The sequence below is a fragment of the Physeter macrocephalus genome, chromosome 21 (assembly GCF_002837175.3).
Source record: "Physeter macrocephalus isolate SW-GA chromosome 21, ASM283717v5, whole genome shotgun sequence".
NCBI lineage: Eukaryota > Metazoa > Chordata > Mammalia > Artiodactyla > Physeteridae > Physeter > Physeter macrocephalus.
The window spans coordinates 20872837-20896858 of NC_041234.1; the positions used below are offsets into that span (position 1 = coordinate 20872837).

Consider the following 24022-nt stretch of genomic DNA (forward strand, 5'->3'; position numbering starts at 1 on the left):
AAAATAATAACGACGTTTATTTTGCTTATGAATCTGCACTTTAGGCAGGGCTCAAAAGGGCTCACCTATGCTCCACTGTGTATTAGCTGGGGTGGCTCAAAGATGCAGAGTTAGAATCCATTGAGGACTCGTTCACTCGCATTTCTTACGGTCGATGCTGGCTGTTGCTCGGGGCTTCAGATCTTCTCCACTTCATCTCTCCTTGTAGGTTAGTTTGGGCTTCCTCACAGCATGGTGGCTGCTTTCAAGGGCAAGTATCCTAAGAGTGAGAGAGGGCCAGGTGGTAGAGTATCCCTTTCGTGATCCAGCTTTGGAAGTCATGCAACATCACTTCTGCTGCATTTTCTTTGTTGAAGCAGTCAGGAATCATGTAGAGGTTCAAGGGAAAGGGAGGAAAGGAAACTCTGACTTTTGTTGGGGAATGGCAGAGTTCTAGAAGTTCACTGCTGTGACCATTTGGAAAATACAACTTGCCGTAGGCTGAAAATACACCCGCCAGAGGCTGTGCCTCTTTGGATTTTGCCTCTGTCATTCAGTGATAGTTGTAAACCAGCTGAGACACAGTTGGTTGTAAGAGCTTCTTTGTGGTGAATGAGGGAATCAAGAGCACTCTCCTGTTTTCTTGAAGTTCTAATAGGTATCTCAGCTTTAAAATGAACACAGTTCTCTAGCCTTTGGGCTATTCTCACATCATCAAATTGAGGGCAGGTTTTGATTAAGCCAAATTTTAAAGAAAAAACCTGTACATGCATTGGACACAAGCAAAAAACCTTCATATGAAAAGAGGAAATAATCCTTCACAAATATTAATATTATTAGTAAATGAAAACCAGATATTCTGGTAAGTTTTGCTGTATAGATAAACAAAAGTGAGTTAAAAGCCTTAGGCTGAAAAAATACATATATTTAAGAAAGCACTGAAACGGGAATCTTTTAAAATAAATCACTCATTAATTTCACTTCCCTCAGTATTATCCTCTTTCTGCCTATGATCTAGGCTGGATGGTAAAATGACTTTAATTTATGGCTGGGTCACAGGATATTTGCATGTTACAACTGTATCCCTTATCCAGGTTACCTCAGAGTGACTATGATTCTTAAGATATATCAGGACTTTAGGTTGAGATCTTGGACCTTGGTGGATTAACATTTATGTGAAAATGCCTCCCACAGCCCCAGGTAGACAGTAGGTGCTCAATAAATGTAGCAGCATCCTTGTTCTCTAAGGACTTATAACTAGAATGGGCATTGACCAAGGTGAGTCCTCTGCATGCCACTATACCCTTTTCCCAGTTCATTATTTTTCTATGTGGCAGGAACACAGCAAGAGATGTGGTGATAACCTATTTGATTTTTACAAGTAGATTCAATTTTTTTCTCAAGTTGTTGAAAATGAAGATTGTCTTTTCGTTCAGAAGTTGGCAAACAGCAGCCCATGGGTGTAATCAGGCACTGCTTGTTTTTGTAAATAAAATTTTATTGGAATGCAGTCACACCCTTTCATTTACCTGTTCTCTATGTCTGCTTTTTTTGTTTTTTGTTTTTTAGCAGAGTTGAGTCGTTGCATGGTTGCAACAGAGAAAGTATGGTCCACAAAGCATAAAGTATTTACTTGTCTGGCTCTTTACAGAAAGTTTGCCAACCCTAGTTACAGTTTTTCAGACAGAATCCTATTCAGGAAAATGAAATGTCTGTCTCATAAAATATGAGATATCTCATAAAATGTCAGTGTCACGAAGAATATCTGTGACATGCCCCCCAAGAACTTGGAATAAGTCCTCTGAGAATTAAACGATCAATCAGATATATAGAGAGAAAGGAAGTGGGCATGGTCCTCTTAAAAATATAGATGACTGCCATTTGTATAGGTTTTGACTAACCCTAATCACTGCCTTAACATATCTGAGGAAGGGATCCCTCACCCGGAAGGGGAAAGGCAGTTATAATTGGAGGAGAGGCTGGGGTGTGTCACAGAGGCAAACATTGGCAATATCTATCATATGATTAGGAATGCATTTGGTGCAAGGAGTAAACACTTGACTACAAGGTTAAACAACCCATTATTTTGCTTATCTAAGATGAAGTTGGAGTTAGGCCGTTGCTGGCATTATATCAGCTGCTCACAATGGTAAAGTTGATGTTCCTGAAATTCCATTGGCCTTTCTTTTGGGTTGCTACTGCATAGAATCCTCATAGCTGCATTCAAAGTAGAAAGAGGGGATGAAGGCAGAAGGGCGAGTGTCTTTCTTCCTTTATTAGTAAGTAAAAGTTTTCCTAGAAACCTCCCTAATAGACTTTATTTAGGTCTCATTGACCAGGACTGGTCACGTGGTCACCTCGGTGCAAGAAATGCTAGGAAAGCTGGGCATAGAAATGATTGCCACCAGTGGCTTACAGCAGCATTCCTTCAACTTCGCTGATGTTGATTAGAGTCACAGGAGGTGGTGGGGGGCCTGTTAAAAATCTACAGATAACCTGGAAATTGTGATTTGCTGGGTATGGAATGGGAGCCTACGATATGTCTCTTGATTTTTTCTCTTTTGTTTTTTAAATAAATGCTCCATGTAATTTTTATCTTCAGCAAAGTTTGGGAACACTGGACTAGACTAGTCACAACCTGCCCAGGGTTGGGCCCCTTGCCACCCACAAGGAAATTATGTTTTCTTAAACTATAAGAGGAGGAATGGATATTGAGTGGGCAGCTAACAGTATCTGCCACACCATGTGTCCAGACCGATAGAAATGTCCATTCTTGACAGGAGAGGGACATGAAGTCCATCAGAACCTGACCCCATTCAACTTTCAAAGTCTATATAACCCCTTCTCTCTGATTCTATGCTCACTGAGCAAACATTGATGAATTTGGCCTTGGCAGAGCTTAGAGGGGAGGTGGAGCCGGCCACGTGGTCCACTGGAGAGGTTTTTGTTAATTGCAGTATAATGCATATAACATAAAATTCACCATTTTAAGAGTACAATTCAGTAGATTTTAGGATATTCACAGTGTTGTGTAACCATCACCACTATCTAATTTTAGAATATTTTCGTTACTTAGAAAAGAAATCCCATACTTGTTAGCAGTCACTCCTCATTTCCCCTCCCCAGACCCTGGCTATCACTAACCTACTTTCTGTCTCTATGGATTTGCCTATTGTACATATTTCATATAAGTGGAATCATACACTATTGGAGAGTTTTTTTCCCCCATAGTCAGTGAATAATGGACACTGTCTATGAGCCTCAGTCTTTGAGTGAGGCTAGTCAGCTCTCAGGGGCTTGATCAAGTCTCTGGACCTTGGAGGATAGGTTGGTGTGAGGCCCAGGTGAGTGCACCAAGGTTACTGTGTTCTATGAAGGCCCCTGCATCCTGCCATTTGGCCTGCCTGGATCTCAAAGTGCCCTTGTCTCTTCCACTCAAGGTGGTCTTGTTGGTAGTAATGATGACTGTTTCTCAGATCCTTGCTTTGTGCTAGGCACTGTGATTGGCATGATTGTGTTTCATGTTAACAGCATCCCTGTGAGGTAGATCTGATTACCTCCATCTTATTTAAGTTGGAAATTGTACTCATTGTCTACCAGAGGAGGCAGGATTTGGGGTTAGATTTATGTGAATTCATTCAAGAAGTCAGTGAATATGTATTGAGTATGTTCTGTGTTCCTGACCTTGTGCTGGGCTCTGAGGATAAAGTGGTGAATAAGGTGGACCGGCACATATCCTTTTGGAACATGATAGAGAAACATGAAACGAATAGTCATATACTTATTTTATTTCAGGTAAATCCTGCAAAGTGAAAGTCCTGTGTAAGGGTCTATCGGGGGAATCTAACCAAGTCTGGGAGATGAGGGAAAATTTTCCAGAGGAACTTAAGTTGAAACCAAAATCTGGTAGATGAGGAGGAGTTAAATGAAGGAAAACCAGGAAAGGGCATCCCAGCATTTCAGACTTTATCCCAGAGGCAATAGGAAGCCATTGATGATTTTTAAACAACACAGTATCATTATCAGATTTAGTTTTAGAAGCTGATTACTCTGGAAAATGGATTGGAAGGGGATGAGGGGAGAAACAAGGAGGCCAGGAAGTGGGCTGCTCCAGTGGTCAAGTTGAGAATGATAATGGCTTGGGCTGGAACAGGAGAAATGGGTTATTGGAGCCATATTAATGATGTAGAAGTGGAACAAGGTGATGATTGATTGAATGGGAAGGTGAGGCAGAGAGAGATGTCAAAAATGGTTCCCAGGTTCCTGACATATTTTATTTCTTTATGTCCTGCCTCATTACAAAAAAAGGACTTGAGACAGGGCTTATTAGCTAGTGCTGTGATACTCTCTGTGGAAGATACCCTTCTGTCCTCTCTTGTGGACACTGGTAAATTAAATAGTAATATTATATAAACCTACCATCTGCAATTCAAGCAGTTCTTGCGATTACTAAATATTACTGGACTTATTTTTGAATGTATCCCATTGTAAACACAATTAAAAATCTCATTCTCAGATGACACACCTAACCTATGATCATTTATTTGAGAGAGGAACAGAGTTAGCAGTGGCTGAATACATGTTTTAAGATGTGTACGTATATAAATTCTGTCCCAAGTGATAGACTCAAAAGTACACACAATTCTTATAAACACTCTACGTGCTGTGTTCGGTTAAAAAAGAAGTTGTCACATCAAGTGAAGAATAAATCTAATTGCTCTGCTAGCAGTGTCAACATCTGGCATTCTCTCCTGTTCATCATATGCTGAAGGGCCACCCTCTGCTGCCTCTTGGCCTGTCATAAAGGACTGGTCAGAGGCCGCGCAGCCGGCTTGAACAGTGGCATCAGTGGACCTGGGTTCACCATCCCAGTTCCCCGCTTTCTGGCTACATGACCTTGGACATTCATCTATTTCCTGTGGGCAGCAGCTTCCTCACCTGTAAGACGGGGATAATCAGCGTTCCTCCATCTTGGGATTTTCCCAAAGACGAAGTCACCACGTCCCTGTAAACCGCGGCTTAACACAGAGCCTGGCACAGGGCACGCCCTTAACAGATGGCTGCCTGTGTCTCCCTCCCCATGTACCAGATGCTCAGACAGGTTTCCCCAAGGTGCCGCCAGGCCTGGTTCTCACGTGACTGCTGGATGCTTTGGCCTCTGGCTGTGAAAACCCCGGCCTGCCAAAGCTCGAAGCTCGTGGGGGGACGAGAGTGAGAGTGCCTCCCGTGCAGGGGGGGAAGCCAGGGCTGCATCCAGGAACCAGACAGCCCTCGCCCTGCCTGCGCCCCTCTGCCTGGTGACTCACCGTCTCTGCTTCCTTGTACCGTCTAATAAGGCTTGGAGCTGACTGAGCCTTTGCCAACTTCACAGCACTATCTAGAGTAACAGTGTTGGGTGTGCTTAGAGCTCAGTGGAGTAGGTGCTTGTTTAATCCAAGAAACTTCTTGACACCTGGTGCTCATTCAGCCAGCTATTTACAGAAGCCTCATTGCCAAGATGTGCACCGCACAAATCTGTGATTCTTTAGAAGAGCCGTGAAGGCCTCCTGGCCTCGGCCAAGCCCCGCTGGTGCCCTTCTGTTCACGTGAGTGGCCAGCAGGCCTCTCCCCGGCGACTGCAGGTGGAGAGTCACCTTCAGCTGGTCGCATCATGGCACCAACAGTGCCACCCCGTCCCTGAAGTGGAGCCTCTTGGTGTCCAGGGCATGGTTCCTCATCTTCCAGTGACCTTCAGCCAACAGGGAGATGCCTCCATGGTGGGTGGTTCTAGGGAATCAGTCGTGATACTCAAATCCTGCCATGTTGGTTAAATAGTGTCTGATTAGGAAAAGCTGTTTATTTTGGCTTATGGCCGTGGCTTGTTTTAGCACAAAGCGTAGTCTCCTGGATGCCTGACCAGAAGTCACACCAGAGGAATTCATTAAGGGCCAGAGAAGTCATAGTAGGTGGGTAAACCACATCGGATTAGCAGGTCTGTGTGCTCAGGGGGGTCCCCTTACAGTCCATGCCATAGTCAGCACTAGTGGTCCCTGGGACACCCGCAGGGAGCCAGGCTTCCTGAGCTCTTTTAGACTCTCTGTTTGATGTCCAAGTTTGGAGGTTGAGCTTCACTGACCTCGTGTTGGCAAACCTTCTGCAGAGCCACCTGGACATGGGAGAATCAGGCCGAGCTATACCACCATCCCTTTCAGAATCGTGCTTCAGCTGTGCCTGTGGCTTTCACAGGAGACACGGGCCCCCCTGCCCCCGGCCAGCACGTCATCAGTCTAACTGCGCCCCCTGGCAAATCCCCTCGTGAGAACCACTGCCCCTGGGAAAGCATGAGGCACCCAAGTTTAGGCTTTTTGTGCAATTTGAACAGGTGGGAAGGGATGGTGAAGAAGGATTTGTTCTAACGTGAGCCCTGCAGAGAGAACACCAGTGACGACCGGTGCCCTGTTGGGCGTGGGAAACCTAGAACCGGAGTGTGAGTAGGGACAGAGGCTGGGGAGGGTGCGGCTGCCAAACCAGGTCTGTGATCAAAAGCAGTGTCGGGGCAGGCCAGGGTCAGACACCAGACACAGGTCAACACACGGGAAAACATCACGTGTGGGACGACGTGAGCCCACGTGTCGAGCCTGGAAAGATCTTGGAGAGTAGCGTCGGTTTGCTGTTGGCATGAACACGAGGCCTGGGACCTAGGCTGGCCTCCCACGGAAGACAACCTCTGAGAAGAGAGGTGTTTTGAAGGCCCAGGCTCCCCTGGTCCCCGAGTCTGACAGGTCCTGCAGTCATGTGGCTATGACTCTTTAGAACAGGCCTTTTGGGCCCCAAATTAGAATTTTAAAATGAGGGACCTTCTAGTAACCTCTAATACATTCTTTCCTAAAGCATAAATTGCAAAGTAGCAGCTTACAGACTAATCTGGATGGCATTTGTTAGTCCTACACAGACATCTTAAAAGAAAATTCATAAGCTGCTGACATTTAAAATCACAGACTTTTTCCCTGAATATCTGGATTTCTGGCTTCTCTCGTGAAATCAAAATGTCTGGGTGTCCATGTGGTTGCAGTGAACTGGAGATACGAGATGCTATTCCATTAAGGTCAGGCCTCTGGTCTGCCACGTGTCTCTTTTGGATTTCATGTCTCACCCACTTCACTCACTTCTAGTAACTGTCTGGCCACTACAGAGACTTGAACTTGTTACACCACAGATTAATTCTCAGTTCACAGTATTCAGAAGGATCAATTTTCTCATTTGATGATGTATTATAGTACAAGGGCTTCTCAAACTGCCTTTAGTGTAGGGCCAGTATTATCCGTTCTTGTTCTAATTCCTTGTGAACTGATAGGAGGTCCTATTATGCATGACTAATATACAGCTCACATTTGACTCATCACTGGAGTACCACACCTCCAGGACTGGTGTAGACCCTATTCACTGGATGAGCCCACTCACTTAAATATTGGGGTGAAGCCAGATTGCTATGTTCCTAAATGCTGACTCTCAATTTCCATTTTTGGAGCTGGCCAGTAACAAACAGTTCCTTGACCAGTACCAGTCCGCAATCCACAGTTCAAACAGATTGAGATAATGAATTTATTTTATTTTATTCTTTTAGGGGTATGGTTTTAAATCTAAGGAACTTCATTTTGTATCATTTAGTATTTCTCTACAGTTCTTCATGAACACGGAAGATTGGTTTCTCTGATATTTAGGGTTTTAGAATCACTGTGGGGAAAATCTGTCTAAACTTCTGTTAAAGCAAAATCTACTAAAGGAAACCAATTTGCAGCAGGGAGACAGGTTAGATACTGTGATTGTGAGATAGTTGGGTTCTGAGATGTAGGATGAGAAGAAGTCACCAACTGGACTGTGCAAGAGAGAGTCTTCATGGCACAGAAGTGCAAAATAGTGAAAGAAGAAGGGGGAAACTGGGTTCTGGTCTCCCGTAAGTGTAGTTTACTTGGGGCACGTCAGCTTCCATGGCTGTAAGATGAGGAGGTTGGACTAAATTATCTCAAAGATCTGCTCGAGATGTACAGTTACCAGGCTGTGATCTTTTCCTAAGGAAAGTTCTCTACTGAAAGCGGGTGAGTGGGGCGCAGAGGACGGGGATTGTTCTTTAGGGTCTCCATTTTACAGCTGAGGCCACTTTGGCCCAGAGATGCCGATCAGCTCTCCCAAGGTCAGGCGGCAAGTGGGTCCACAGTAGGGACGAGAGCCCAGCCCTGCTCCCTGTTGTTGAGCCTCCTCTACTGTATCCTGAGAAATGGGTGGTCTCGACATAGAAAGGGTTTAATGGTCTCCCCTGGGGAAAAGAAGCCAAACTCTTCAGTATAGAGGTGTCAAGGTATCTTGGGTTTCTAGGAAAACATTCTCAACAATTCACTCTCAAGAACTTCCACTTGTGTTTTATTTGGAGGCCAGACCGATTAGGATCAAAGGACTGATTTTATAGTACAGGTCTTCAGACTTCATATACCTAGGCCTTGTTCCATTGGACAGTGTGAGAGCCGTGTGATGAATCCATTTCCTTCTCAATTAAGGTGTTCTTGAAATTCTGACTCTGTCCACTGACATGGTCTCAAAGGGGATTATGTGATGACATCAGAAGCCTGTGCTCAACAGCCTTTTCTTCAAGTACATGAGTTACTGTCCTTTTCCACAGAGTTCTGAGACCGTCCTGCTTTGTTGAAGACAAGATTTCTGTCCTGTAGCTGATTGTAGGGCCTTCAGGGTAGCCTCAGAGTTAATAAAAATGTATCTGGAGATGGCAGAGACTTTAAATGTCTGGGCGTCACTTATGACTTGTGATAATTTTCACAGGTGAAAAGTCTGGTAGGAGTGCATAATGAAAATGGTACAGTTAAAGAGGAAAATTTTTGTGACATGCAAAATAGGAAAATAAAGCCAATCCAAAAAAAAAGAGGTATGGGGAAAATATCTATAAACGTAATGATTAAGCCTGTCTTCAGTGAAGTCTAGAGTAGATTTTAAACATCTTTATTTTAATAAAACTCCATAGAAGGGTTTGATGTGCCTCCTCATTTTAAAAGCACTGGTCTATCATGCCGCGGAGTGGCTAGGCCTGCGGGCCATGGCCACTGAGCCTGCGCGTCCGGAGCCTGTGCTCCGCAACGGGAGGGGCCACAACAGTGAGAGGCCCGCGTACCGCAAAAAAAAAAAAAAAAAAAAAAAATAGCATTAAAAGCACTGGTCTAGAAATTGCTAGTAAAATTTAAGAAGAAAGGTGTACCCAACTGTTTTTTTAATTTACTTAAATATGACCAAAAACACTATAACTTTGTTACCTAACACCGTCAGGGAAGGCACCAGCAGGACTCTGATGATTAGAAACATATAATGGACAGTAAGGGTGCTGACAAATGTCCAAGAACTTGACTTACAACATAAAACTTCTGAAATATTTATATTAATAATATTTCCCTATTCACATTTAATCTAGGGAAGGCTAATACCTCTTTTGATTTGACTTTTTTTCATGCAACTAATCAATACTAACATAGGAAATAAAGCGAATTACTTCTAACACCTCTCTTTATAAGGTGAAAGAACAAATCTTTTTTACTTTCTAGGGGCCTCTGGGAAATCTCAGACAGTTTTAAGTCCAAAAGATGTTGTGAAGTTTCATTTCACTTTTCATTTTGGATTCAGTGTTGGAAGGCAAAATTGAAAAATATCCAGGAGGTTTGAGAATTAAGATAAGATCATGGGTGTCTGAGTACATGAATGATTATAGCTTGGTTATTTATTTAATAAAGTGACAATATAGCACTTAATTAAATACAAAAAAATCATTAGCACAATTGTAAATGCAGAACTTCTATTGTTTCTTTTACTTTAAAGAGAATAATCAAGGGCATGATAAAGTCATAGCAAAGCGTTATTGTGGTGAGATATCGAATCTCTGCTATTTGGACAGATTACGTAGAAGGTGAGGTGGGCGGCTGGATAATGACCCCAAAGATATTTAGTTTCTAATCCCTAGAACCTGTGAACTTTATATGGCCAAAAGGACTATCCAGTTAAAGAGATTGAGGTGAAGAGTATTGTAGATTAGCCAGGTGGGCCCTTAATATAATGACAAGTGTCCTTAGAGAGGCAGGAGGTGATTTAATTACAGAATGAGATGATAATGTGAGGACTGGAGCAAGTTGCTACACTGCTGGCTTTGAAGATGGAGGAAGAAGCCACTAGCCAAGGAATGCAAGGTATACAGCTCTAGAAACTGGAAAGTCAAGGAAATGGATTCTTCTCTAGGGCCTCTGGAGGAAGCATGGCCTTACTGACACCTTGATTTTTAACCCAGAGAAACTGATTTGAGACTTCTGGCCTCCAAAACTGTAAGAGAATAAATGTGTGTTGTTTTAAGCCATCAAGTTTGTGGTAATTTGTTACAGCAGCCATAGGAAACTAATACAGGTGCAGAGTAACCTCTTATTAGGAGCAGACCAACACTCCAAAAAAATTTCTCATTTTCACAGAGAGCAAATAAATTCTAGCTTTGCTTCAATGTAATATTTCATTTTAAAGGACCCACAATCTCTTTTTGACAATCTTACAAGTAAACCCATCAAAACTGAGGCAGATTTGGCAAAGTTTTAACACAGATATGTGTTACTTTTCAGATTCTCTTTCCACAAACTTACAGCTTTCTATATTCATTCAGGTTTTTTTCTTCACCATTCTTCCTCTTTTCCATTCTGGAACGAGTCATTTTACTTCAGAACAGAAACATTCCCTTTTCTGCCCTTCATTTTAAAAATGTCTCATTTTCTTCAGACTCCTAGTAGAAACTCATTCATGTAGAGTCTCATTTACATAAATTAATTTTAACTTTTAAGCACTCACTTGTATTTCATGGAGAAAACTAGGGGGTTGATCATTGTAAATTTCTGTCGTTTTAGTAGAACTCATGAATACATTCAACCCAGCTTTATTCAGCCATGCAGTTCCTTTCTATAGTTTCACATCATGGCAGAAATGAACATATTCATTTACAAACCCAAAGGTATAGCCTCTTTGTAGAATATATAAATAAGAAGCAAAAGTATATAAACTCAAATTATGCTTAGGAATCAATGTTTTAGTATCCTTTCTTAGACATTTTCTAGGCATCCATTGAATTTCTATAAGTTATCTCATAATATCAGTCCAGAGACTTCAGCTATCTAAAGATTTTGGAAATGCTCTTCAAGGGGACATACTACAAAATCTCATTACTGTGGAAAATACAGGTTTGTCAGAACAATGACTCGATTTGCTTAAACATAAATTGACTTTTTTTCATAATCTTAGACCTTCAGTAGGAGTAATTCTAGCTCATTTGATCATAAACCTGTACAAATTTAAGAAAAATATAGCCAAGAGGCTTAAAAATGTATGCTTGTATTATACTTAACACTGATGAATCAGAGAGGACCTAGTTGTCATTAAACCCAAAATATTATACTAGTCGTCATTGTCAAAGATTTACATAAATTATGTAAATTTGAACTATTCAAGTATTATAAAATCTAACACATTTAAAATACTAGTAGTTCAATTTTTTTTAATTTATTTTCTTATTAGTCATCCATTTTATACACATCAGTGTATATATGTCAATCCCAATCTCCCAATGCATCCCACCACTGCCACCCCCGCCCCCCACTGCCACTTTCCCCACTTGGTGTCCATACGTTTGTTCTCTGCATCTGTGTCTCTATTTCTGCCCTGCAAACCGGTTCATCTGTACCATTTTTCTAGGTTCCACATATATGAGTTAATATACGATACTTGTTTTTCTCTTTCTGACTTACTTCACTCTGTATGACAGTCTCTAGATGCATCCATGTTCAATTTTTGTGTTTTAGGAAATTTTAGTTATATTCAATTTATATAAGCAATTGTTTATTTAGATATGCCAATCAGAACAGAGGTCCTTTAAATTAAGAGACTTTATAATCGAATGTATTAATACTACCCAAAGGTAGGAAAATGTTACATACTTACACAAAGATGAAGAAATTTCTGAATTACAGACACACAGACATACAGCCACAGAGAAATAGCTTCAGTTCTACAATTTCAGTCACGGATCAAGAGTAAACACAAACAGAAAATCTCCCCAGTCCAGATTTCAAAGAGCTGTTTTCTTCCCAAAGGGCATGAAATTTTAAATTGATATGAACTAAAAAATGGACTAACAAATAAATCTGACAAACCAGATTCTCTGTTGCCTCACACCTAGCAGGGACCTGAATCGTATGGACCTGAATCTCTCTAAACCATGAACCCATTTAGAGAGGGCTCCAGATGGTCAGACCCTCAAACCATATCCCCATCCATTTCTGCCAACGATGTGGAATAACTTAATGGCCATAAATGGAAGAAAACAAAACCGAAACACGACATTAGTAGAGAGGCAATTTAAAGTTAGAGGAACACAGGGTCAACACAGTTCTGTCCGCACTCTGGCTTCACCCAGGACAGCCAAGAAAAGACACGTCTGGGCCTTAACTGCATACAAGGCGCACTTCTCCGTGAACGGTGTTTACCTGGCTCTGACAGGTGAATCTATTGGGTATCTCATTGTGAGCTCCAAAGCAGTTAAAAGATATTTTTCAAAAAGGATGAAATCTTGTTGCTCATATAGATATGGACACATTAAAGATTTTGTTACTCATGAGGGAATGGACAGATGCTAAAAGCAGTTCAAAAGGGAGCAAAGGAATGTTGAGTAGGAATATTGAAAAAAGTGTGTAATTGGAAACAAGACTGGTTTTATTACATTGTGAGAGGGGAGACAATTGAACCTCTACTGGATAATGCATTTTGCACGTGTATCTGTGACCTGACAGCCTGGATCTTGGAGCTGGCAAGCAACAAGGCCCATGACCACCACAGGAGGTGCATTGCCCCCAACATGTGGAGAGGGCAGTGCCCAACCCTGAGCTCCACCTCTTCTTTAGGGATGGGACCATCTGTCTAATTTCCAATTCGGGAAGTATTGCTGATGCAATTTCTGCGTTCCAGAGCCTGGCAGGGCCCTTCAGATCCTCATCCACTGGCAAACCCACTCACAGTTGAGGGAGCCCCATGCTGCTGCCGTCAGCAGATGTTATTAAAAATTTTGGATCCATGGGTGTGCTTCTGACTCCTCTCAGTTTCTGTCAATTTGAGTTGGAAAAAATGTCTGTGGGATATCTGAGAGGAGATAGCCCATGGAGTTCGAGGATTTAGAATGGATGTATAGCCTGGAGAGCTGAATTTGGGGCTTATAGTAGGCTCTTGGATACTGTGAGTCACTTGTCCTTGGCCCTTTTGATTTTAGTGCAGTTGTGGTGAAAAGTTCTGTGTGCATTGCCAGCATCCCACATCAAGCCTGTGTCCCAACACACCCTGAGGTGCTTCTCTTCTTTTCTGCCTCAGGGTTTCCTCCTATGCCAGGGAACACAGCTCAAGTACACTTAAGAAGTGTGGGCAAGGTAATGCCTGCAGGGCCACCTCCAGACTAAGGGAGATAGTTGTCTATGGATAAAACCTCTGCCTCTGTCCTTAAGATGGATAATTTGGGGTCCAGTATATATGGTCCTTTGTGGATCCCCAGTGGGAATGAGGCCCATTTGCCACAGTGGTAACCAGCTTAACAGTGTATGTAGTCTTTATGAGCCTGCCTTTTTTCCCTCCTTCACTCTTGTTTCCTAGGCTCCCCTCCCAGATGAACTGCCTGCATCCAAATGCTTGTCTCAGGCTCTGCCATTAGTGTAGTCATCTGAGTGGAGGTGGTCATTTGAGTCACAGCAGGCCCGGCACGTGCAGCTGTGGAAAAGGCAGTTAAGTTCCTCCAGGGTACATGTTGTGATGGAGGCTGCAAAAGAATAGAGGGGCAAGAATAGAGAGGTTTGTGTAACAGAGTGAATGAAGCTGGGCACCAAGGATTCTTAGCTGGATGAGGGAAAATAGAGGGTTCGTTTGATTTGAGGGCTTGATAAGGATATAAAAATGTTATGGTAGTTCTTAGACAAGTGAGTTGAATGTGTAGAAGTTGGTAGTTGGCATAGGGTGTTTCAATTAGTGCTTTCATAGGTGCTTCTTGCATCTTGGATTTCTAGGAAAGCACTCTCAAAAACTCATCCCTACTATTTCACTTCTCCTGTATTTGAGGGAAGGCTGAATACGCTAGGAGTCAGGTCTAAATTTATAATACAGTTCTTTTAACTTTGGTAACATGACACAGTTGCCTTCTTTTACTCAGTTTACTGCCCTGAGATATACCTTGGCCAGACACATTGTTTAGCTTCAGAAAAAACCTTATTTAATATGTTGCCTGTTTCCAGAACCAATTGCAGTTTATGAACAAATCTAAAGATAATAGCTTTAGGGCTTCCCTGGTGGCACAATGGTTAAGAATCTGCCTGCCAATTCAGGGGACACGGGTTCTAGCCCTGGTCTGGGAAGATCCCACATGCCACAGAGCAGTTAAGCCCGTGCACCACAACTACTGAGCCTGTGCTCTAGAGCCCGTGAGCCACACTGCTGAGCTCTCAAGCCACAACTACTGAGCCCGCAAGCCACAACTACTGAAGCCCACATGCCTAAAGCCCGTGCTCTGCAACAGGAGAAGCCACCACAATGAGAAGCCCACACACCGCAACGAAGAGTAGCCCCCGCTTGCCGCAACTAGAGAAAGCCCACGTGCAGCAATGAAGACCCAATACAGCCAAAAATAAATAAATTTTTTTAATTAAAAAAGATAATAGCTTTAATTCATACATTCTCAGAGGCCCATTGAGAGAGAAGTTGAAGGATAGCTGTGTGGGTGTGTGAGTGTGTGTACACGTGCGCAAGCATGTGTGTTGCTCTTCATGTTATAAGCTTATAAACTTCTGCCACAACATCTTCTCAGTTTTTTGCATGTGTGTACACATATGCACAAACATACACAAAATATAAAACTTCAAAAATAGTCTGAAATGAAATGTCAATTAGTTGTTGTCTTAGGATACAGAGGTTATGGGTTATTTTTTTCTGCTTTCCATTTATCTGTGTTTTTCATGTTTCCACAATGAATGTTTGTTAGTTTTTGTTGGGGGCAGGGAGGATGGTCAGGCATGAGCTACTGGGGCTAGCTGAGGGTCTCTGTCTTACTGATTTCTGCATGCTTAGTTTGGCACATACAGGTTCTCAATATATGGTCAGTGAATGGTGAAAAATAACAAGCAGGGCAATTATATTAATCTCATTTTTATAGATGAAAAAACAGGGTATCATTTAAGATATCGCAGTTGCAAGTGATAGAAGACCCAAGTAAAAGGGACTTAAAAAAATTATTGCCTTGTATAATAAATTCAGAGGCAGAGTGAACCCATGATTGGCTCATTTATCAGCACAGCAGTATCATCAAGGACCTAGGCATTTTCTCTCTTTGTGTCTTTCTCCCCTCATGATTGCAAGAAGGCTGTGTATCTTTTATATATTGCTGCGTAACAAACCACCAGAAACCTTGTTGCCTTAAATTAACAACAGTCATTTCTTTTTCCCTCAGGTTTGTAATTTGGACAAGTCTTGTCAGGGTCAGCTTACCTCTGCTCCATGTGGCATCAGCTGGAGCATCTTGACTGGGGGCTGTAGAATCTATTGATACTTCCAAGATGGCTTACTCACATGGCTGACAGTTTGGTACTGTGTTTCCTCCTGGTTGCTTAGCTTGTTCTTTTCTATGTGGGCCTCTCCTTAATTTCCTCATAGCATGGCAGCTAGGTCTCAAGAGTAAGTGTCCCAAGAGACATGAAATGGAAGTTTTGTTTCTTAATAACATTGGCCCAGAAACTGGCAGTCATTTTTGCCATGTTCTGTTATTCAAGCAGTCAAAAGATCTCAGATTCAAGAAGAGGAGACATAACTCTACTTCTTGATGGGAGGAATAGTAAAGAATTTGGGGAGCCATGTTTTAAAATACGTACAGGTCTTTATAGGCCTAGACATCATATGCAGGTATGACCAAGTCAGGAAGAAGAGGGAGGTTTCTTCCTGTATACTTCTTCTTAGTGGGGATGAATACCTTTTCCTTCAGCATAATTCTACTCAGGTTCCATTGGCCAGACATGGGTCACATGTGCATGCTAAACTGATCCCCAGACACAGGGATAGAAAGTAGAATGAAGAGGCCTCTAAGGTATGATAGGGCCCAGAATGGATAGATCGACTTCATCCAATTAACCCAGTGAATACACCATGCAAATATCATTTTTTCTACTTGTGACCCACACAAAAAATAGGAGACTGGTCTTACACAAATCTTGATTTGCTCCAGGGGCTGAACCTGGTATCATCTTTTTTTGAACACATGGGAGGTTTAGCATGTAATCACAGTTAGAGTTCTGCCTTCAAGGAAGAGTTGAAAAAGGATACCAATTAAGTGGAAGGCCCATCGCATCTGCAATACCAAGATTCAAGAAGTTTAAGGGCCCAACTTAAAGCTGAGACCCAAACCCAGGTTTTTGGATGCTTGACCCACAGCTAGTTCTTTTAGCCAACACTGCTTTGCACAGAGTTGTAGAATGTTAAGAGGTAGAAGGGATCTAAGAGGTCATCATGTCTGACTTTGCACTCTCTGTAGAAATCCCTTCCTAGTGTCCCTCAAAGTTGGTCCACCAGCCTCTCTCTTCTTGATTATGTTCAGTAGTAGAGCTCTCAGTACTCAAAATGCACTGTTCCATTGACAAAACACTCTTGTTAGAATGTTCTTCCTTATATAGTAAGTTAAATGAGACTTATCCACCAAAAAATGATATCAGTCCCAGGTGCTGGATACACCACATTCAGAAAAAAATGCTACTAAGAATTGGCCAGATTCCTTTATTCAGGATTTTCCAAGAGTGACAAACCAGCCCTACTAGGGTCAACCCCCTGCATCCCCACTCTCAGATTCTATAAGGAAATACCTGGGGGAAGGGGTGAGAGAATAGGGGTTTCTGTAATATGCTATTTATGGTAGAGGCCACTCCCTGCCCTCCTAGAATCCACCTAAAGTGAGATTCCAAGATGGAGGATGCGCACCACATGGGTAGCCAAGCACTTGACTCCCTGCCTTCTAAGCTGGGAGCCCTCAGGTCCAGCCCACTGCTGGTTCCCTCAGAGATAGCTTGTTGTGGGTACCCTGGAGTTTAGGAGCATTCATGATCATAGAGACTGAGGCCTGCTTCTCATTTGTAGGTTTCTGAAGGAGGGAGACTTGAGTGAATAGCCTGGGTGAGGAGAGACTATGGTGCCATGTGTCTCCACTGTATCAGCTAGCTATTGTGAGTAACAAACTACCCAAGACTTAGTGGTTTAAACAATAAGCATTTATTGTTGTTCAGTAGTCTACAGGTCAACTGGGCAGTTCTGGTCTGGGCCCGGCTAGGCTGATCTTGACTGAGCTTATGTTACCCATGAGTTCACACTCAGCCTGTGGGTCAGTTGGGAATAACTGGTCTAGGATGGCCGCACTTGGAATGGCTCTCTTCCAAGTGATTACTTCCTGTGCAGGCTGGCCTGGTGGTGGCAGGGCTCTGAGAGAGTCAAAGCGTGCAAAGCCTCTTGCGGTCTAGGCTCAGAACTTGGACACTGTCACTTCTTCCACATTCTATTTCCACGAAGCACAGTTGAGAGGAGATTGGGGGAGAAAATTAAATCCCTTTCGTGATAGTACCCCACCAAGGTGACTCTACTAAGTAGAGCATTTTCACTTATATTATATCGAAATTAGCCTCCTTTAGTCTTCAGCCTGATGGTTAGACCTGATTTTTCCCTGCTAAAGCACCACTAACAAAACTACTTCCCCTTACCACATGGCAGATCTCCAAATATGCACATATTCACAACTGTCCTGTCTCCTTTTTCTTTTCCAATCTCCAGACCCTCCAGTCATTTCTCTAATGGCATGCTTGGTAGCCATCAAGGTTGCTGTACTTGAGATACAATCTGACTTGTCACTTTTTTCTTAACACATGGCATTCATAATTGCATGTGACATTGCAGACTTATTTTGATGAGCTTATAGCAGTGGGACTATGTTTTATTTTATTTTATTTTTGCTTTAATCTGAACTCTGTGATTTTATTTATGTGCCCAAATGTAGCTTTTGGAAGAGCTGAATCACACAGTTGGTTTATATTGATAGATGGTCCTATAAATTCTCCCAGTTCTTTTTTCATACTGAGAGCAGCTAAATCAAGATTTACCCATCCTGTACCTGCTCAGTATAGTTTTACGTATATAAAGGTAGGGCTTGATATTTTTTCTTGTTATATTTCCCTTTCTTGGATTCAAACCCAGGATATCAGCCTGTCCAAATAATTTTGAATCATGATTCTCTTGTCTTCCTAGTTTTATCCCAACTATAAGTTTATGTCTTCATGCAATAGTTAACAAGAAAGTGAGGCTAGGAAAGCCCCAAAACCACAGCCCTGTGGACGCCTTGACAATTGCCCTTTAGCCTGAAAGGACGCAGTGAAGCGTATGAGAGCAGATTGCACATGCGGTTGCAAATCCATCTCCACTGCACTCATATTAGCATATGCATTTTCTCTGCCTCGTTCACAAGGACATCATGAGAGGGCTTTTTTTGCTTTATTGGGCTTTTTCTGGAGGCCTTGCTGAAAACCACACACGATGTCTATAATATCTACTCACTTATTAACTGCAGATATGTTTTCTTTGTACATTAATGAAATATTAAAGCATGTAGACAGGAATAAAGAATAATATAACAAACACCCATATACCTAGTTGCCTGCTTTATCGAATATTCACATGACATGTTTGCTTCAGAATTATCTTTTTTTTTCTTTAAGAAACAAAACATTACTAGTACAGCTGGGCCACCCCGTGACCCTTCCTTGTCATGATTTCAGAGTTTATCATTCTCATGCATGATTTATAACTTAACTACATAGGCACTGTCTCTACGAATAATATATATTGGTTTCGTAGGTCTTAAACTTGCTCATACTGCAAATATCATTATGTAATTTGCATTTTTTGCTCAACATAATATTTCAAGAACTATACATGCTGACGAACGTAGTGCTAGTTCATTCTTTTTGTGGCTTTGTATTCTATTGCAGGCAACAGTTTTCTAAAAGGGATTGATAAAAAATATTTTCGATTTTGCAGGCCGTCTATGGTCTGTGTCACAGTCTTCTTTGTTTTTGTTTTTACAACCCTTTAACAATGTTTAAAACACTGTTAGCTCTTGGGCTGTACAAAAATAGGACTTAGTTTGCCAACCCCTGTTCTACTGTCTGACTCTAACACTATTTCTCCATCCTCCTCCTCCTTTTGATTTACATGGCTTCTTACGTCCCAGGTTCTCCTTTTGTAAAGCACAGTGATTGTCTTGCCTGCCTCCTCAGGAGGGTAGGAATATAAGGCAGATGATGGATATGAAAGTGTTTTGAAATGTTTTTTTTCAAAGGCTGTTTTATTCCTTCCCTCTCCTCTCGCTTCCCTTTTCTTTCTTTTTCCTTTCTCCTCCTTTCTTTTTGCTGGCCTATGTAGGCTCTCAATTGAATTTCCATGAAGAAATATGGGAGCTCATTGAGAAATCTAGGTGGCGGAGACACATGGGAAGACACTATCAGGCAATGGGGGATTGGGGAGGCCTGAGCCCAAAGTGTATAATGTTACGTTCTTGCTGGCAGTTTCTCTGCAGCTCTGGGGCATCAGTGGCTGGGAAATTCAGGAGGCGCTCTCATTCTAGGCAGCCTATTAGCGGAACACAGCTGTTACTTTGTTTAAATGTGCTGGACTAAGGTCTGGGCAGATGGCCTGTTCTGCCACGGAATAGCTGTGTGACCAGTCTCACCTCACAGACCTTTTGGCTCTTCATCTATCACAACTGCATCTGTCAACACAGGTTTCACAGGATTGTGGTGAAAATTAAACATGATGAGCTAAAAATGTTGGTATGTGGTGCAGACCCTTGGTGAAATGCTCATTAGAGGTTAATTTACTATATTACTTAAGAAAGTTAATTACTATAATTTATTGTGTACTTACAGAGGGTCCCCTTTGAGGGTCCCTGCACCAGAAAGCAAGTCCACAAGGAGTATGTGCCTACTTTTCTCTTTTTTTATATAGCACTGGTAACTTTAATGGATTTTAATGAAACTTGTAACCTTACAAAAGGTGAGTAAGGTGTTTCAGCACCTTCTCTGGTCTTGATGCGAAGCAGTAATGAATTAATTTTTCTTTGTAGGAAAGTTTTGCTAATAATTTAATTTCTTTAATGGCTAGACGGCTGTTCAGATTTTTAACCTCATCTTGTGTCACCTTTGGTAAGTTTTATTTTTCTACCAATTTCTCCATTTCACCTAAGTTACTGAATTTATTGGCAACTGTTGTTTAGTAATATTCCCTTATATAATTTAATGTCTAGGACTGTAATGCTATTCCCTCATCTGTGGTATTCATAATTCATTTTGTGTCTTTTGTTTCTTGATTAGTCCATCTAGGAGTTTATCAATTTTGTTGATATTTTCAAAGAATCAACTTTTGTATGTCTACTTTTAAAACTATCCCAAAATGGGAACTTTAATTTGAGAAAAATATGCATAAATAATAGCATCCCTCATACAATACTACAAACACCTTTTTTTTTTTTTTTTTTTTTTTTTTCGGTACGCGGGCCTCTCACTGTTGCAGCCTCCCCCGCTGCGGCGCACAGGTGGCTCACGGGCCCAGCCGCTCCGCGGCATGTGGGATCTTCCCGGACCGGGGCACAAACCCGTGTCCCCTGCATTGGCAGGCGGACTCTCAACCACTGCGCCACCGGGGAAGCCCTACAAACACCTTTTTTAATGCCTTAAACACATGGTTAATAGTACCTAGCCTGGTGTCAGGCATGTGGACATACTAAAGACTTTTTTAAAAAGTTGAACCGAATTCACATTTTCATTTCTCAGATGTGACGTACTCAATCCTTCCACATCCTCTGCAGTTAAAGATCGCCTTACCCTTAGGTTGGCTAAGAGCTGGAGATTTGCCCATGGACAAGGGGAACACATAGAAAGGGTCACACTGGCTCTCACAGCTATATTATGATATGGGTAATAGTCATTGGTGTTGCTGGCCTTTCATTATTAAGGCTGATTCTGCAGTTTTTTCGCATGTAAGAGCCTGAGAAAGAAGATTTAGATAGCCAAGCTTTATATTTCCAGAGATAAGTAGTTTTTAATGCTTGCTTCGGGTCGGAAGCTATTTCTGGTATTTCTAATTGTGCCTCAAGAGACCAAAAAGTAATTTGGGCTCAGTGGATAGAATGAAATTGAATTTTCTCTAGGGAAGATAATGTTAAACATAAATTCAAAGCATCTTATAACAAGGTTATTACAATGGCATATGTTCACTATGTTTAGGAAAAAGTAAGACAATAAAATTCATGACTTTAGACCTTCTGAGAATTGGCTACTTAAGGACATGCAGTTGTTATCATTTGCTTCTGTAAACATCTTCTGAGTTGTTCTTTTGTATGTGGACCAGGATCCAAATGTCAAGGTTAATTAAAGGAAGTGTGTGTGTGTGTGTGTGTGTGTGTGTGTGTGTGTGTAAAGTGATGAATACCTAGAAAGAATCTAGAAAACTTGCTTATTAGTCTTTGATTTCAAAGTTTTCTTATTCATTTTAAAGCCTTTTAGAAGTACATTTGAATTATTTTAGTGAATGCTTAGTAAAAAGGATGATAATACGTTGAACAGAGAGTTGGTTATCCAATTTCTTCTCTTTCAAAGTAAGAGTCACTGGCAGAACAAATGTGTCAAATGTGCCATGAAACTCAGTTAAACAATCCAAAGGGAATGGAGATTTCTGGGCATTTGATTTTCTGGTAAACATAGGCCATCCAGAAATATATTTTGCTTGTGTGTTTTTCAGCCTTATATTTGTTATCTTTATACCTTTCTTTGGAGAAGAGCCCATAAATACTAGAAACATTCTTCAATGATTGAGGTGCACCATTTGGAACGTGTTTGTAGCATATGGTTTGGTAAATGAGGAAACTATGTAACACTGGCTTGAATACAGTGTTTTTTTAAAATTTAATAATAACTCCTTGTTATCAATTAACTTATTCAACAAATATCTATTGAAGACCCACTGTGTGCCAGGCACTGTACTTGGTGCCAGGCATCAGTGAATAAAACAAAATTTCTGTTTTTATTGAGCTTGTATTCTATTAGGGATATGAATATTTCTCTTTTACCTAAAAGTAGAGCATTGGTTAATTGGAAATTTGGTTAAATATGGGCAAATTGAAGTTTGTGGTTATTTTAAATTCCAGTTTCTAGATGTGGCACATATATACAATGGAATATTACTCAGCCATGAAAAGAAACGAAATTGAGTTATTTGTAGTGAGGTGGATGGACCTAGAGTCTGTCATACAGAGTGAAGTAAGTCAGAAAGAGAAAAACAAATACCGTATGCTAACACATATATATGGAATCTAAAAAAAAAATATGGGAACATATGTATATGTATAACTGATTCACTTTGTTATAAAGCAGAAACTAACACACCATTGTAAAGCAATTATACTCCAAAAAAGATGTTTAAAAAAATAAATTAAATAAAATAAATTTCAGTTTCTAAAAATTTTACTTGCATGTGTCCAAAATCATCAAACTGTACACATTAAATATATACAGTTATTTGTATGTAAATTATACCTCAATAAAGCAGTAAAAAAATTTACTGTAGTTTGTTTTCTTCTTACCCTAAGGTTGATTTAGGTGTATCGTATTGACTGCTCCAGTATGAAAGTTTCTCAGACTTCTACTCCTTGTTAGATGTCTGTGATTTGGATCCCACACTGCTCTCATCTACCTATACCCAGATGAATTTATTTGACTATTGCAAATCCAAGAAAGATGTGAGATATATATATATATATATATATATATATATATATATATATAGTTGAATATTAACTGTTTATTTAATTTTTTCTACACCAAAGAGGATTTTCAGCTATACTCAGTATAGTATACATAACTGCTATAGCAGTCTAAACAGTGGTCTGTATGATTGTGTAATGGTGGATGTCAGTGTGTAAGACAATATGAAGCGTACAAGACTTGTGGGTGAGTTCATATCCATTGCTCCAAAACTGAACTCACCCCCAAATGCACTGGGGAAAAATGCTTCTGTATACCACCAACACTTTTCATTCAGGCTTGGCTTTTGCCTGGTTATAGGCTCCGATTTTCTTTTCTGGAATCTGTGGCCACAAGCCAGTGGAAGTTACTTAATGCTATTCAGTGGGGAGACACACACTCCTCCCCACCCTGCATATAAGTGCATTGTCAAGGCTGTGCTTGGGTTCACTGGAGCCTGGCAGTGCTGCTTATGTAGCTTCTCATGTTTACTTCTAGAGCATATGTTTGAAGAATCCAGCATAGGACCTTCTGATTCCTCACTCATTTCTCTGTAAAGTAAGTAGGTCTTGGTGGTGCAGCTTAGAATCGGGCGTGTTGAACAGGTACAGTCATACACAGGAGAACTGAGGTCTTCTTTGCAAGTTCCAAGCCATTTATTTATCAATTTTTAAAATTATTTATTTCCTACATATTTTTTTTAAGTTTTCATGTTTATAGCTATGAACGCATATAAAACAAGACTATTAAATAAGAAGAACAGAATAAAGCATTTGAAAAGAGGGAAGGGAAGATAGATTTGGGGAAAAAATTATACTAGAAAAGATTAGTGGGGGTAAGGATGTGTGTGCAAATGTTTGTGAGTGTCTATGGTTCAAGTGTTGGTGAAGGCAGAAAATGCACGAGATTATTTCAGTTGCGGAGGCTCAAGTGGCTGTGCCTAATTATCTACAAAGTTCACTGTACATGAGTAACTGTGTTTTGAGAAGGTTTGCTCTGCCTTGCCAGAGGTAGGAATCCGCAGCAGAATGCAGAACTGTTGTCTTGGGGTTCTGAGTGGTCCTGCTGACTATTTTGCCGTTAGAAAACCTGACAGAGGGTCCCGCACATGGGTCAGTTACTAACTTCCTTTGTTT

The 24022-nt window shown here is 41.2% G+C and overlaps 1 protein-coding gene across 1 annotated transcript in view; it reads left to right on the plus strand.

The window, feature by feature from the left end:
• The window catches only part of XK (X-linked Kx blood group antigen, Kell and VPS13A binding protein), a 48813-nt gene that overhangs the window by 7787 nt on the left and 17004 nt on the right, over window positions 1-24022 (plus strand). The gene's annotated exons all lie outside the window — the stretch shown is intronic.